The 14093-nt window shown below is 40.4% G+C and overlaps 1 protein-coding gene and 4 long non-coding RNA genes across 5 annotated transcripts in view; 2 read left to right on the top strand and 3 right to left on the bottom strand.

Annotated features, from left to right (window-relative positions):
* LOC145439514 (cornifelin homolog A-like) overlaps positions 1 to 14093 on the top strand; it is a 428374-nt gene that overhangs the window by 97493 nt on the left and 316788 nt on the right. The gene's annotated exons all lie outside the window — the stretch shown is intronic.
* Positions 15 to 5627, bottom strand: LOC145439486 (uncharacterized). The gene is made up of 2 exons (XR_013915236.1): positions 3842 to 5627; positions 15 to 1502 (listed from the first exon to the last, which is right to left on the bottom strand). It is a non-coding gene; the product is annotated as an uncharacterized LOC145439486 (long non-coding RNA).
* Positions 5911 to 9716, bottom strand: LOC145439485 (uncharacterized). Its single transcript, XR_013915235.1, has 3 exons — positions 8939 to 9716; positions 8586 to 8735; positions 5911 to 6919 (listed from the first exon to the last, which is right to left on the bottom strand). It is a non-coding gene; the product is annotated as an uncharacterized LOC145439485 (long non-coding RNA).
* LOC145439484 (uncharacterized) lies at positions 10645 to 11756 on the top strand. Its single transcript, XR_013915234.1, has 2 exons — positions 10645 to 10948; positions 11438 to 11756. It is a non-coding gene; the product is annotated as an uncharacterized LOC145439484 (long non-coding RNA).
* LOC145439483 (uncharacterized) lies at positions 11588 to 13140 on the bottom strand. Its single transcript, XR_013915233.1, has 2 exons — positions 12538 to 13140; positions 11588 to 11802 (listed from the first exon to the last, which is right to left on the bottom strand). It is a non-coding gene; the product is annotated as an uncharacterized LOC145439483 (long non-coding RNA).

The raw sequence follows: 14093 nt of genomic DNA, 5'->3' as shown, positions 1-14093 counted from the left end.
AATACAACTGTAAATGTAACATCCACTCACAGCCATGTAATAAACATCACAGGAAACGAAAAAATAAGGCAAAGAAAGAGATCAACTTGGCAAAATATTACATAAATCAGATGGATGAAATGGTTGCTTTTCGAGAAATCTGCATATCTGTTCCGGTGATCTTCCACAGCTTGTAGGAGGCTCGCTCGCTGTTTTTGTCATCCGTTATTTACGCAGCATAGTCGGTATTCAATCAGCATAGTCGGTATTCAATTCAGCATAGTCGGTATCCAATTTTACCATACGCTCTGCTGCATCATTAACTATACTTCAACAGTATTCACAAATTCTTGAGCAGTCACGAAATCCGGATCAGTATGCCATTCCGAAACTGGAAGACTCAACCAATCATGTTCCACATGTATAGCATCAAATAGAAACCACGATTCTGGCCCAATCAAATCGACCATACTCATTGACTCAGAGACAGAGTCAGAGATCAGACTGAGAGGCATACCTCTGCAAAATTTTTCAGGGATTGGCATTTTCAGCAATTTAGCAGCCATCGCTTCCTTCAGTTTGTCAGGAATCTTTGGATTAGCCGAGAACATGGTAAATACCACCATTTCCTCAGTTAGATACCAATGATGTTTTCGCAATTTCTTGTATGCCACATCAGCAACAGTGAGATCGCATAATGAAAAGTTTTTCATGTCATGAAGGAATTTGAGATCATTCCAAGGTGCGTCACATGCAATACCAGTTTTCAACCAAGCTGGAACATAAAACAAAGCAATGAATGTATTGATTCGTTCCAACTTTTCAATGAACTCTTCACAATAGTCCATTTGCTCACTCCACATGAAGAACATTTTTTGACAGTACAGGACTTGACTCATCCATCTAGCGCTATGAGTAGCACCAGGCTTGCGAAACGATGATCAACATATTTGTCATCCAAAATCGCCAAGGTGCCTGTTGCACATTCTCTGTAGTCATCTCTTATCAAGACTTCTTTCTGCTTTCCATCATTGGGTTTCATCAGTGGAATCATTTCTTGCTTTGCTTCATCAGCTTTCATCGCCAACCAGCTGCCTTCAATAAACTTCAGCGTTTTATAGCTTCTTGATTTATCAATATGTTTCCACTTCTTCTTGATTAAGGTATTAAAATCCGTATTTTCAGGGCCTGTGGTTGTCGATCCAAACAAACACTTCCAAACCTCTCGAATGACCAGTTCATAAATATGATGGCGACAGGCATTGTAGAAAACTTTCCTGTTTATCAATTCTTCAAGTAACGGAACCGCACCTTTGTTTTTACCAGTGTTTGAGGATGTTGTGACAAACACAAGAGCTCTAACAGATTTTGTTAAATTCCAAAGTTCCAACAGTTCAAATGATGCATCAGCCTGTGCTTTTCCTGTAGCACTTTCCAGAGTTTAAATGCCAAGAAGTTCCCTTTCTTAAATGCGCCGGAATACGCAGACGATGCGAGCACTGCCAAGGCCTCAAATTGATATCCTAGACCAGTGGTTCTCAACCTTTTTCGCCTCGCGGACCGGTAAAATTTTAAAAAATGTCTGGCGGACCGGTGAACTGTCAAAATTGAAATGAAGCCAAAATGTAAAGTATGCAACCGTTTTTGGCAATTATATGATGCTAGAGAGTGACATTTGGAGGGTTTTGATCGTATTTAATAATATTAATGATGGCATCCATGTGATTTTATGATAGTGAGTCTGCCAAGTCGAGGTTAAATTGCCTTGTCCAGATAAACGTGCTACCGCTGAGTGTCGTTTACAGTCTTTCGCGCCAAAGGCCGTGAGTTTAAACGGCCACGCCAACTCAATACCGACCGACAATATCAAGAGAAGAAGCTTATCGGAGTCGGACCAAGCACCTTGTCGTGCTACCTTGCTCATTGCCCACTGCCACCAGACGCAGGCTATTCCAGCAACTGCGAATACAGTGCGGGCCGCCAGAAAACACATTACAGCAGTTATAACCGGCCATCCGCAAATACGGGCCGAAAAAGCACTTCGTCAGCCCACCCTTAAAAACGTTGATCTTGGGGGCCCCACAGAACGATAAGTCAAACTTCTGGGGGCTTCGCCCCAAGACCCTGCACTTGAGTGGATGCTTTCACCTGTACTTGTGATCACATCCATTCTACTCAGCGTAAGCAGAGAGTTTACGTATAGCTTATCGTGACAATGGCGACAATTTTCGATCATTCACGACTGAAGCGCTTTTCTCGCGGTCGAATTTTAGGCCCAAATTTCGGAGTCCCATATGTTAACCTAAACTTCATTATGTGTGGATAGGGGAGATGTGGTACCGATGGATCACTGGGACCGAAAATACTTTGAACGTTCTCTATGATAATTCCATGATTGCACTCCGTGAACTTGTTTACAATTGCATGCTGGCAACTTCTTTCTTCACATACAAAAAAATTCGACGTGCGCGAGCTGTGGGGTCTCTCACAGATGTTTTTTGTTTTGGGGGGTGTAAACTAAATTTAGATCGACATATACATTTTTCTTTGTAACCTTCAACACGAAAAAACCAGCAATCATTTTTATTGTGAAGTCTAGGGCTTGTATCAGGTTATATAATAGCACCTATTATTTTTTCAGTACTTTCCTTGAGTAGAATTTTTTTCGATTCATGTACAAAATTAGTAGAGTGGGGGACCGATGATACAATAGCCCAGTCAAGCAAAATAATCAAGCATACTAATCATGAAACATGACTACGTACAGAAAATCTTTATGCAATAATTGCATATGATGTTTTATCGCTATAACGAGGCATTTGGAAGTCACACTGTCGATTTTCGCGCAATACGTATGTACCCTCAAATTTATAAGTACGAGCCTAAATCAAAACGTGATTTTATGTCAACATTTGAGTTAATATTTATTCTATTTTTTGACGGTTGCGACCGAAAATTCTTCTTTGGCTTGCTGTAGCTTAGATTATAATACTGATTAAGAAAAGTTGTCACGTCTGAGTTTTTAGAGTATATGTGTCATAGGTCCCCGGGTCGTGTGCCATTGGACGCACCGGGTGGGGACCGATGACACGTTCGAGCAACAAATTTTAAACGTCCATAAATATTTTTCGAAAAGACGGATATTCATGTATCTGTGCGCGATAGGTAGAGCTTGTATCAAAGTGCTGAGCCAGCAAAAGATCTGTTGTTTTCGGCTGAACATTTTGGGGCCAGCGATCATTTTCCAATTTTTGATCCATCGGTACCACATCTCCCCTACGTGGTGGTGCGGCAATGGCTGACGCCGAAATGCCTATAAATCATGCGTATTTCTCGGAGAAGGGCACCTAATAAGCAAGACATTTAGGGACACTAAATCGTGCAAAGCCCGAAAAGAAATGGAAAAATGTTTGAAAAAGTTTCAAATAAAACGCTATGATTTGTATTCATTTGCGAAATAATTTTTGGCCTTTTTCAAGCTCGGCCCCTCTCCAATTGGGCGGTTTGGGGTGCCCCAGTTACGGTCCTGCACAAAATAAATGAATCGAAAACCAGTGATCAAACTGCTCTGCTTATCGATGAGTGAGCTCGTATCTGTTCTGTATTTGTTGCTCGCATGTCGTCAAATAAAACGTCTTAAACTTTAAGTCAAATCGAACATGTTTCTAGCCCGAATGTTACCTCACGAAGTTTTGAATCAGTTTAAAATTAGATGTTTTATTAATTTTATCAAAAGACAAGCCTTCAACATGCATCTTGAAATTAAAGTATAAAATTGAAATATTCCTCGCGGACCGGCAGGAATGTCGTCGCGGACCGGCACCGGTCCGCGGACCGGCGGTTGAGAACCACTGCCCTAGACGACTCTTAGTGAGCTTTCCATCCTAGTGCAATGCAATGTGCTCTGGTGGATTGGTGGATATTTTTTCAAAGATAGATTCGGAAATTTTCCAACGATTTGCAATGCGTCATCGATAGCTCCAGATCTTGAAAGATGGAAGTCATTAGGGTTGCCATCGCAAGCTTTAATCAGTGCTGCAGTTATCATGGTCGCGGCATTATCACTGACTTTCAAGCGATCAAAAACCTGGCATAGGTCTTTGTCGCTGAATAGGTTTACAGGAGCTTTTAGAGTCACAAATTTAGCGGAATGACCAGATGTCGACTGTGCAAGTTCAAAATCAGTGCTGTGAGAAGTGTCAGCTACCTGTGAAGATATAGATGAGCTCTCTGTAAATTCACCTTCGCTACTTGATGCTGGTGCAGACTCTCTTGCACTCATGGTCTGTCTCTTTTGTTGCATGATTTTCGCTTTCAACACTTTATGCTTGCCACCGATCGCTTCTAATCTCGGACCCCTTTGATCCTATTAAAATGCTATGTCTTCACGTTTTTATCGTCAGAAAGAAGTCTACTTGCTTCAATTGTCGCTATTGCGTCAGGGGCTCCTATATCCCATAGCTTACTCAGTTTGGCTTCAAAGTCGCTTTGTTTTTAGATACATATTGCCGGCCTGCAGTTTTCTTTAGTGACAGCCATTGTTTCCACACTGTTTCCAATCTTTTAGTGGCATTGACTTTTGTGATAGTCTTTATGCCAGCAAGTAACCAAAAAAAAAGTCTTTATGCCAGCAAGTAACCAAAAACCGATCACTTCATCTACTGCGATCTGGATGTGTGACTTGACTGGTTCATTTTTTTAAAATGAATGCTCTCTCAGGTGTAGCACATATTGCATAACTTGCCTCAGAGTGGGCAACTTCGATCCCGTAATGGCTTCCTCAGATGGCCCAACTAAGAAATGCTGTGTCTGCGATCGTGTTCTTCTAGTTTTCTTCAGTACTGATGCACTAGATGACGATTTTCTTTTTTTTTCAGACATTTCGCACTACAGCTAATCCTAGAAAAACAGATATACATAAACTCAGTCAAGCAACAAAGTATAGTGGAAAACATTTCAGTTCTTTTAGAGTTTTAGGTCGAACACATACTGCATAACTTGCATAGGAGTAGCCAGATTAGATCCAATTATAGATTATCGAAGATAGTTATTCCTAAATTGGAAAAACTCATACCAGTATATTGATATCTAGGGATATAACAAAAAATTTAGAGCAACCGACTGGCGGTTTTCCCCAGTCACTGGAGTAGACATTTGCAAGCTTTGTTTCTATCCCAGTAGAAAGGAAAAGAGTATCAGGTCTATTATATCAAATAGTTGTATACTGCTATAATACTTAGTTCACTAATCACGCGCTAAACTCGCTAATAGCATGAGTCAAAACGCCGCCTGATAAGTCCTGCACCTCAATCGTAAACACAGTCCATCAACAACAAAGCAGCAAGGCACCTGACTAATCAATGATCCCCGTTTCACAGCCGTGCTCAGCGCTTCATCAGCGCTAGAACATACGCGTCACGTCAATGAGAACACACGCCATTCCTGTCGAGTCACTGACAACGGGGGAATCCCCTAATTTCGAAGAAATTTTTAGGTGCATGAGAAAACGGCAATGTGCACACGGATGCAGGGGATGAATTACAAAAAAAAGTAGCCAGAATGTGTTTTTAAGGTATAAGGCATGGGAATCGGACTGAAAACCTGGACTTTTTGAAAGTCGGTCAATTCTGAACAACCCTAACACACACACACCACATTATCTACTACATATTAATCACATTTGCGGTAATTTATTCCAAAACGGAATTGGCAAGTAAATAATGCCGGTGTAAAAAATGAAACGAACGAAATTACTTGTAGTGCCAAGTAGCAATGAATGAAACTATGAGAGCAGTCAGTAATCAGAAGGTTTCATCGTCTGATGATGATAATCCCTCTGGCGTTTTCTTTTCAACACCCTGCAGAAATAAAATGAAAATGACGATTATTAGCTAAGATATTCGTACTGCGAAAATGGCAGAGGTAGCGAGTAACGAATGACTCCTGCATTTTTTTCGCCCATACTTACTAAAATGGATTTCATTCTGGACTATTTCCACTCAAGTATTTTTTATTATATTTTTTATTATTATATGACTAGAGAACTGACTTCAATCGCCACTTCTACTTGATTATCAAGATCAACGATGACTACTTCAGCAATCTTTGAAAACAGCCACTAACACAAAAAGAATTCTTGACTAAAATTTCTTCACATTCTGTCAAAAATGATCAATTCAACAATCCAAATGAATCAGTTATTTGGCAGCTAGTTGGAGAGATATATACTCAAGTCTAGAAAGTGGAATGATACTCTGCCTGGAAAGCTGAAGACCTAACAATATTGTGTACAGAGAACAAAACATTTGAGTGGCTGCACTGGCATAGACATTAACAAATTATTAGAATTGACAGCAAGATAACCAGCAAGACATTAAAATGAGAATTAGTGCAGTTTCTTAGGCTGTAGCGATACTCAGCCAGGAAAGTAATTGACCTAGCAGAGAGCAAAACGTTGTAAATAAAGTGAGCGAAACCTCCGACAAATGATAAAACATTAGAATCGACAGTCTTACTAGAAGCAGAATAACAATCATGAGGGGTTAGAGAACAGAAGCCGGGAAGTGACCATCAGAAATTACTGAATACTGGCCGAACAGATCCATGACCACCAACAAATGGTCTTTTAATAGTCAATATTGATACCAAATGACACCACCCCTATTTCACCGCAACATTTAGCAAATACAGCGCTGGAGTCAACCTTATATAACCGCTAACCAAACGCCCATTAGTTTTCCCACCTACTACTACGCGCTTCGCGGATGGAAATACGCATTAAAGCGAACGGACGCGACTTGTCACACTCTTGCTATTTCTGCTCCTTTTTTTTCTTCGTTCCTCTTCTCTGTCGCTTCCGCTTCAGGAGAGAAACAGTCGGCCGCGTTTACGGATCGTGAATTCCCGGCTTAATGGTGATTCTTCCTCCAATGGTCAGCACCTTGAAAATTGAGAACAATGTTGTTGCAAAATGCATGACAATTTGAAAGTTACATCATTCTAATTATTCCAGTTATGGCCGTGAATCGTTACAAGTGCGGTAACCATAAGAATTATTACTATACTTCAACTACAAATACAATATATTGTATAAAATAATTACCAATTCTTTTACGTTGATCGAGTCCCAAATAGATGAAATATGTCAAAAAATTTGCTAAAATTTTTTGTATAATTTGACAGATTCCGAAATCTTCTTAAAGTGCACCTTTCAAAAATTTGATATCAAGACTCCCAACATTTTACAATTCGAAGTTGGATGGCTTTACCAATACAAGTACAGTTTGTATCGCAATTGACAATTATGTAGAGAACGCTGCGAGACATGAGAGTAGGCCTACCCTAAAACGTTTCTCTGACTTTATTTCTCAAATCGTTCTGGCTATTTGATAAAATTGTTAGGTTTTTCTGAAATCGTTCTGGCTACTTGATAAAATTGTTAGGTTACCTAATTCAAGCCTACACACCAAATTTGGTTCAATTCCAACCAGTAGCCGCATTGCTACAGGAAAAGAAATTTTATATTTATTATATAAAAATAAATAGAAAAAATTTGAAAATTTTCTGTTCACCCCATGAAAGTGTTAGGTTATGTATAGAAACGATGTTCATCAAATTTGGTTCGATTCAAACAAGTGGAAGCGGAGTTATTGCCATCGAAAAATTTGGACTTGAATAAAATAGTATTTACGGTGGGCACCACTATAATAAATAAATAAAGAATTGTGTCACGCTGTCATACTGTTTTACGCGACCGTTGTTATACACTGCATTGTTGCTGTGCTCTGGCTCCATTGATGTTATTTCTACATTCGACATTGATGCGTCATAATTCTCCATCTGATTTTGATTTCAACTCTGTTTTGCCTCCTTTATCGTGCCGGTAGCTCTTTAATTGGCGCGCGAAAAGTTCTTCGGGTTTCAATAACGTTTATCATGAAGGTACTTTTGAAAGCAGTATTAAAATTTTGTACCACCAACCAGTTATTTAATTACTATTTATCTTCAAAGTAAATGCTCATTGCATGAAGCAGGGTTGTAAGACTCGAGTCACGATTTTCTGTTGACTCGACTTGACTCAGGTCATCTTCTCAAAGTACGGAAATGACTCGACTCATTGCGCATGACTTGAGACTCAGACGGCCAAGACCGACATTTCATGATTATTTCAAAGAAGAGTACAGCAAATCGCTATTGGGATTTCGCCTATTGATACTGGTATTTGAAAATGCGGCCAGAAACTGCTAAAAGTAAGGAAAATTCGTATATTATAAATGCGACCCACTCGATATCACAAAAAAATATAATAAGTTGGTTTAACAAGACCTAAATTGGAAACTAAGCAGCTAACACAATGACTTATACTCTGGCTCGAGTCATAATACCATAACTCGGACTCGGCCCTCTGCTCGCTGACTTGGACTCGGACTTGACTCGGTGGTGAATTGAAAATGACTTGAGTCAAAACTATAAAAGTGAAATTGACTTGCGACCCGGAGCCTTGTGACTTGGTTACAACCCTGGCATGAAGCCTCAATAGTTACATGAGTGGGGTGACTAGACAAAGAACACAGTCACATTTGCAGCATACCATGAATGTCTCTTACTATATGTGATCTTGTTCAAATGGAGGTTGATGAAAGTTATTTCCCATTCTTTCCGACTCTGCTATAATTACACCAGACTGGCAACCTTCTTCATGATGCTTCTTGCTGACTGACCAATATTGTCGCCGCCAACGGTACGAGTGCAAATGTCTGATATGTCAATATAGGAACAGAATTAGTTGACTGTTCAAGCCTAAATATAATCCAAGCAATACGATCGTCCACTTTGACTGACTGAATTTCTAAAAATAATGAACATAACACCTTGATAGTTTCCACATCTTACGTTTATATATACCGTCTGCTATCGGCACAACAAAGTATTTAAAAATAACAAAACAGATTCAACATACCACATATCTTGCAAAGGCTTTTGCTTTCATTCAATATGTCATCAAACTTCTTTAAATCCTCCTTTGTGGTGAGTGGCTTTGGAATTCTTCTAGGAATCAATTCCGATATCGTTTTATCATATACAATCTATGGCGGAATAAAAGTTTCGGATAAGTTCTAAAACGAACACAATTTTCCACACAAAAGTCAATTGCCACACGAAATGCCAAATGCTACGGTATGGCGAGGTAACGTAGTTGTACGTTCCATTATAGCCAGGCCGTGTTATTTTTGGCATATGCCAAAACTGCCAAAAATAACTTATTTTTGGCATTTTTCGATTTTTATTTTTGGCAGTTCTGGCATCGTCCCCTAAATAGATAGTTTCAGCCTCGAATTAGTCACAAAAACGCTTTATTTGGGCTAGTTTGTCAAAAGACACCACAAAATGTGCAGCATCCACGTATAATCAGCAGTGCCAACAAACAATAAGAAGAAGAAAAAACCTAACGATTTCATAGGTTAATAATATCAAACGAAACCACAAAATATGCAGTATCCATCGGACTCGGTGCCAATAAGCAAAAAAAAAAGAAAGAAAAGCCTAACAAACACGCTCAACAGCTGATTGTTACAGCTGTTGAATAGACTTAAATCGTTTGCACTGTAACAGTGCTTCCAAACACAGGTCACCTAAGTTTCTCCCAAATTCATTTCTCGCCCAGCGAATCTGGGAAATATCGGCTTCAACAGTAGCCGTTGAGGGAATGATTGTTGCCAGTCATCCACAAAAGGTTTTCAGAGCTTCAAAATCTTTGGAGGGCATCATGAAAAGAGACTACTTCGCCAGTGCCATCGATCTCATCGCGGAAAGAATTCTCTTCCCGATCCTTTTCCGGAAGTTTCCTGTGTTGTCTCTCAACACATTCTATTTAGTAGCCCGACTATCATTTCTCCTTCAGTCTACCGATATATTTTCGGAGGACTTTTGTCACTTCAGGTGGCATTAATATTACCAACTCGCATGGAAGAGTCCTGGAAAGGTTAGCTTGTTTAAGAACATTGACGCAACAAGACTGTCTGGCAAAACGAGACTATGCAGCTCAGAAATAGCCAGACAGTTTGTTGCGTCACAATGTTCAACTCGATCACAATGCAAAAATCGTGGTTGATTTTGGGGGTTCCAGCACCATGAGCAGAATATAATTCATATTTTAATAATCAGTACTGCGGCAGCTTCTCATTGATACCCGTTTTATCAAATTTAGTGCTCGACAAGCCGGTCAAAAATGGTCGTAAAATTGCCTTTGGACAAATGGAAAGTATGGCGTGAACCAAATGCAGTCAGCCGTTCAATCACGCTGTGCCCACACGATTTGGGACACCATGCTTTCACCCCTAATGGGTGGGCTGGACCCAGATTAAGAAACCTGCCTTTCACAAACGCTCTTCTCGCTTGTAACGCGGTCCTGTTGACACAACACCATGAACGAAATACACTATTTGGCAGGCCGCGTTATTTTTTGCATATGCCAAAAATTGCTTATTTTCAAATTTTTATTTTTGGCAGTTTTGGCATCTGGCTCCTGAAATGCCAAAAATAACACGGCCTGATTATAGCTAAACACCAATGAATTGCGGGTTCGAGCCTGACACGTCGACTCCATAATTCCTACCGAAGTGTTTGCCGTTTATCTAGGCTCCTCCTGGCCATCTGATCCGCATAGCCATGTCTTAAAGGTCAACTGCATCTCTATATACAACTTTGCGGAATCATGTTCAGAACTTTATTTTATACCGAAATTGCCGACTTTCCGTGATTCAACTCAATCGGAAATTGCCGTAATTTTGACTGAAAGTCTTAATATTGGCATGTTTACAGAAAAAGCAGAATGTGCATTGTGACGTCAAGTACATGACATCTCTATTCTCACCACAGTGTTCGCCCAGACGCAGGGCGAATATTTTAGTTAGTTGTATGGCGAAGGACTCGCTTGTATGGTGTTGAAACTGAGTCTGAGTACTTGAATGTAAGTATGAAATGCGGACGCACTTCACGTGGTGATTCGCTCGATCCCACATCAGTGGAACCCCTAGCAGCTTCGTATAATGATGGGTCGGGTGGTAATCTGTAGTGTGATCAGCGTAAAAGCCGCTTGTCTAAACTAAATGAAATGCAGTATGGTAGCGGCCTGTATAATTTGGTGGATTACCTCGTTTCAATAAGGAATCTTGCTACAATCAATCACAGGTGTTAGTATGGAGGTTGCCAGCTTGAATGCCAACTATAAGGGAGAGTGTGTGCTGACAGAATAAGAGTGAATCACAGCATTACCATGATTTCAATCAGCTTGTTGGGATGGTGATGCATTGGAGATGTCTTACTATAGATATGAACAGGATTATGGCCACAGAATTATAACATCTAGTGAATCATCAAGCATAAGTGAATGAGCCTCATTAAGATGAAACGGCGAGTCTGTTGCCAAGTAATTTTCTAACACAACTACACTTTTCAGGAAGCTGAGAAACACTGCACAGGAATTTCGTCCGATTGCTATGGGGATTCTGCAGAAAACAACACGGAAAATCCTGCCTGCGCATGTCGTTACTGCCATCCGATCAAAATTCACATCCAGTAGTTTCAAAGGATTTCAATTTTGAAATGCTTCATTGTGAATGAATGGTTTTATTAAAAACAGTAAACGCAACAAACTAATCCATTGACACTGCTTGTATCAGGAAGAGAAATATATCGGTTTTGTGTCCAGCAATATCATCATCCCAGCTAATTTTGACAATGCCGCTACTCAAATAAAATTGATGAACTCTGCCGTTCCTGTCCTTGTTTTGATGAGTGCATCGACTTCTTCATTGCAGTAATCTAGAGAAGGCAAAAGAATATCACAAGGTGTTAACACAGTCAGATTGAAGGCAGTATTCCAAACGTTGTATTCTTAATTATCATTAAATAAAGGATTGCCAACTGCATCCTACAATGATGCGTATGGCTTGTGAACATGGTGAAATCTTATAAGGGTTGTTTTGAACAGTTAACACAGTACTTTACGACTGTTATGTTGATACTGGTACTTTCTCATCTCCGCTGAGCTGCCAACATCTTGAGAGGGACATATATTACGATATAGTAATGGATCATCGGTGTTATCTTGTTGCTTTTGCTGCTTACATGATAAGCAGGCATCCTGACTCATAGGCTACAGCTTCATCAGTCTATGATTTTATCAGGGTTGTAGCCAAGTCGCAAAGTTTCGAGTCACAAGTCAATCTCACTTCTATAGTTTTGGCTCGAGTCGCGTCCTTTTCAATTATCCACGGAGTCCATAAAAGGTGGTCAACGACGTAACCATCAGGTCATGCAGTCAGCTGGTTACATACTCCCTTTTCAGTAACTAATGCCACTACTTCTTCCAATGAGTGAAGTAAGTGGCTTAATTTTAGAATACTTCCACTTCAAAAGTTTTTGAAGGCATATACTTAATTCTACATGTATACTTGAGTGCAAACAATAACTACTTTCATTAGCACCACAGTCAATACTAATAGAAACGGTTAGTTACTCTTATAGTACTAGCTGACTCAATACATTTTCACTTACCGATTTCGGACACTACGTAGCTTCAGAGGAGTATACCGGTATTCCTACGTGAAAATAAAGTGTTGTACATGCGATAGTTGCCTGTGTTCGGTAGTCAACTAGCTTGTGTATCTCGGATACTTCATTGAAGCAAGATGGTTGGAAGTGATCCGCGCATAAATATGATTCTGTGCGCAACTTTGGTCTTCATGGTGTTCACTGTTCATGCAGCTAGTTGTCCAGTCGGCTGCCGGCATATGGCTTGTGAAAGCGATGTAAGCACACTTTGAGTACCGCATATTGCGTATTGTAGCAGCCATACGCGACATAACGTCTACCTCCATTCCTCATCTTCTTAACAGCTTTCATGATCACACTGAAATACTCAAATCCACAGCAACAGGAGTAACCTTATGCAAACCAGGTACCAAGACTTCTGCTGTGTCAGTTACATGACGTCATTTCATGGCTGAATGGTTTCGTTTCCGTTTTTTGGCTTTTCGATTTACAATTTAAATTACTTGAAAACTATAAGGTATTTTCAATTTTCATTATTTTATTCATATTCCTAACCACATAATGTACGAAATAAGGCAAAGTCATTTTTAAGATGCAGTTGACCTTTAAAAAGCCTAGGAGTGGGCCGTGCAATAAGTGGGCCGTGCTATAAGTGGGCAGATGGTTGCCGATGAACTCGGCACTTGGTGAATTCGGCTATTAATATGAATTATTAAACTAATAATAGTATTATCAAGTGATTCGTCAATCTTGTAAGGATGTCAGGGCATCCGTAGATCACGCAGTCACGGCGTGATTAGATCACGGATTGCGTAGCCGCAGGAAATGACGCAGCGCTCATATACCGACCACGCGCGGTCTGCTTGGAATCGATGGCGCGAGTGACGGGCCTGTGTCGTGCAAGTTTTGAGAAGATGGATCTTGTCGTTGTATGTGAGATCGAAGCTGTGGAACATCAAGCGGCGCTTCTTCGTTTATCGATCACAAGCCAGTGTTCCTAATCAACAAATGTTTCGCGTGATCACGTCAAAATAAACTATTTTTTGCCTTTGGAGAGACGATTCCACTCTGGGTTAGGGTGTCTCGATAACAGGGTTGAAGGATCCCAAGATTACGAGATCTACCGCGAGCCACGACACGTTTAAATTTCCTTTTTGATACTGTTCATTCATTTAAATGCATTTCTAATGCGAAGGTGTTCTAGTGCCAATTCCTCCAAGGGCCGAGTTCACCAAGTGAAGAGTGTCGCGTTATTTCCCCGCGGTTACGCAATCTGTGATCTAATCACGCCGTGACTGTGTGATCTACGCATGCCCTGACCCCCGTACAACATTGCCAACCACTCAAAGTGCCAAGTTCACCAGCAAACAGTCCAGTAACCAATCATGGTGACCGGTACCGCTACGAGATCTACCACGGCCGAATTCACCAAGTGCCGAGTTTGTGCGGCCGAATTCACCAAGTGCCGAGTTCACTGGTAATCGGGCAGATACGGAATAATAAGAAGAACCGGCCTGGTGTAAAATGACCAGTGTAGTCGAACCATCACCATGAACACA

Source organism: Botryllus schlosseri, chromosome 5 (assembly GCF_051294905.1).
Source record: "Botryllus schlosseri isolate E-star chromosome 5, Bs_hap1, whole genome shotgun sequence".
In the NCBI taxonomy this organism is placed as follows: Eukaryota; Metazoa; Chordata; class Ascidiacea; order Stolidobranchia; family Styelidae; genus Botryllus; species Botryllus schlosseri.
The sequence above is the reverse complement of the archived record's forward strand: the minus strand, read 5'-3'. Positions and strand labels throughout refer to the sequence as shown.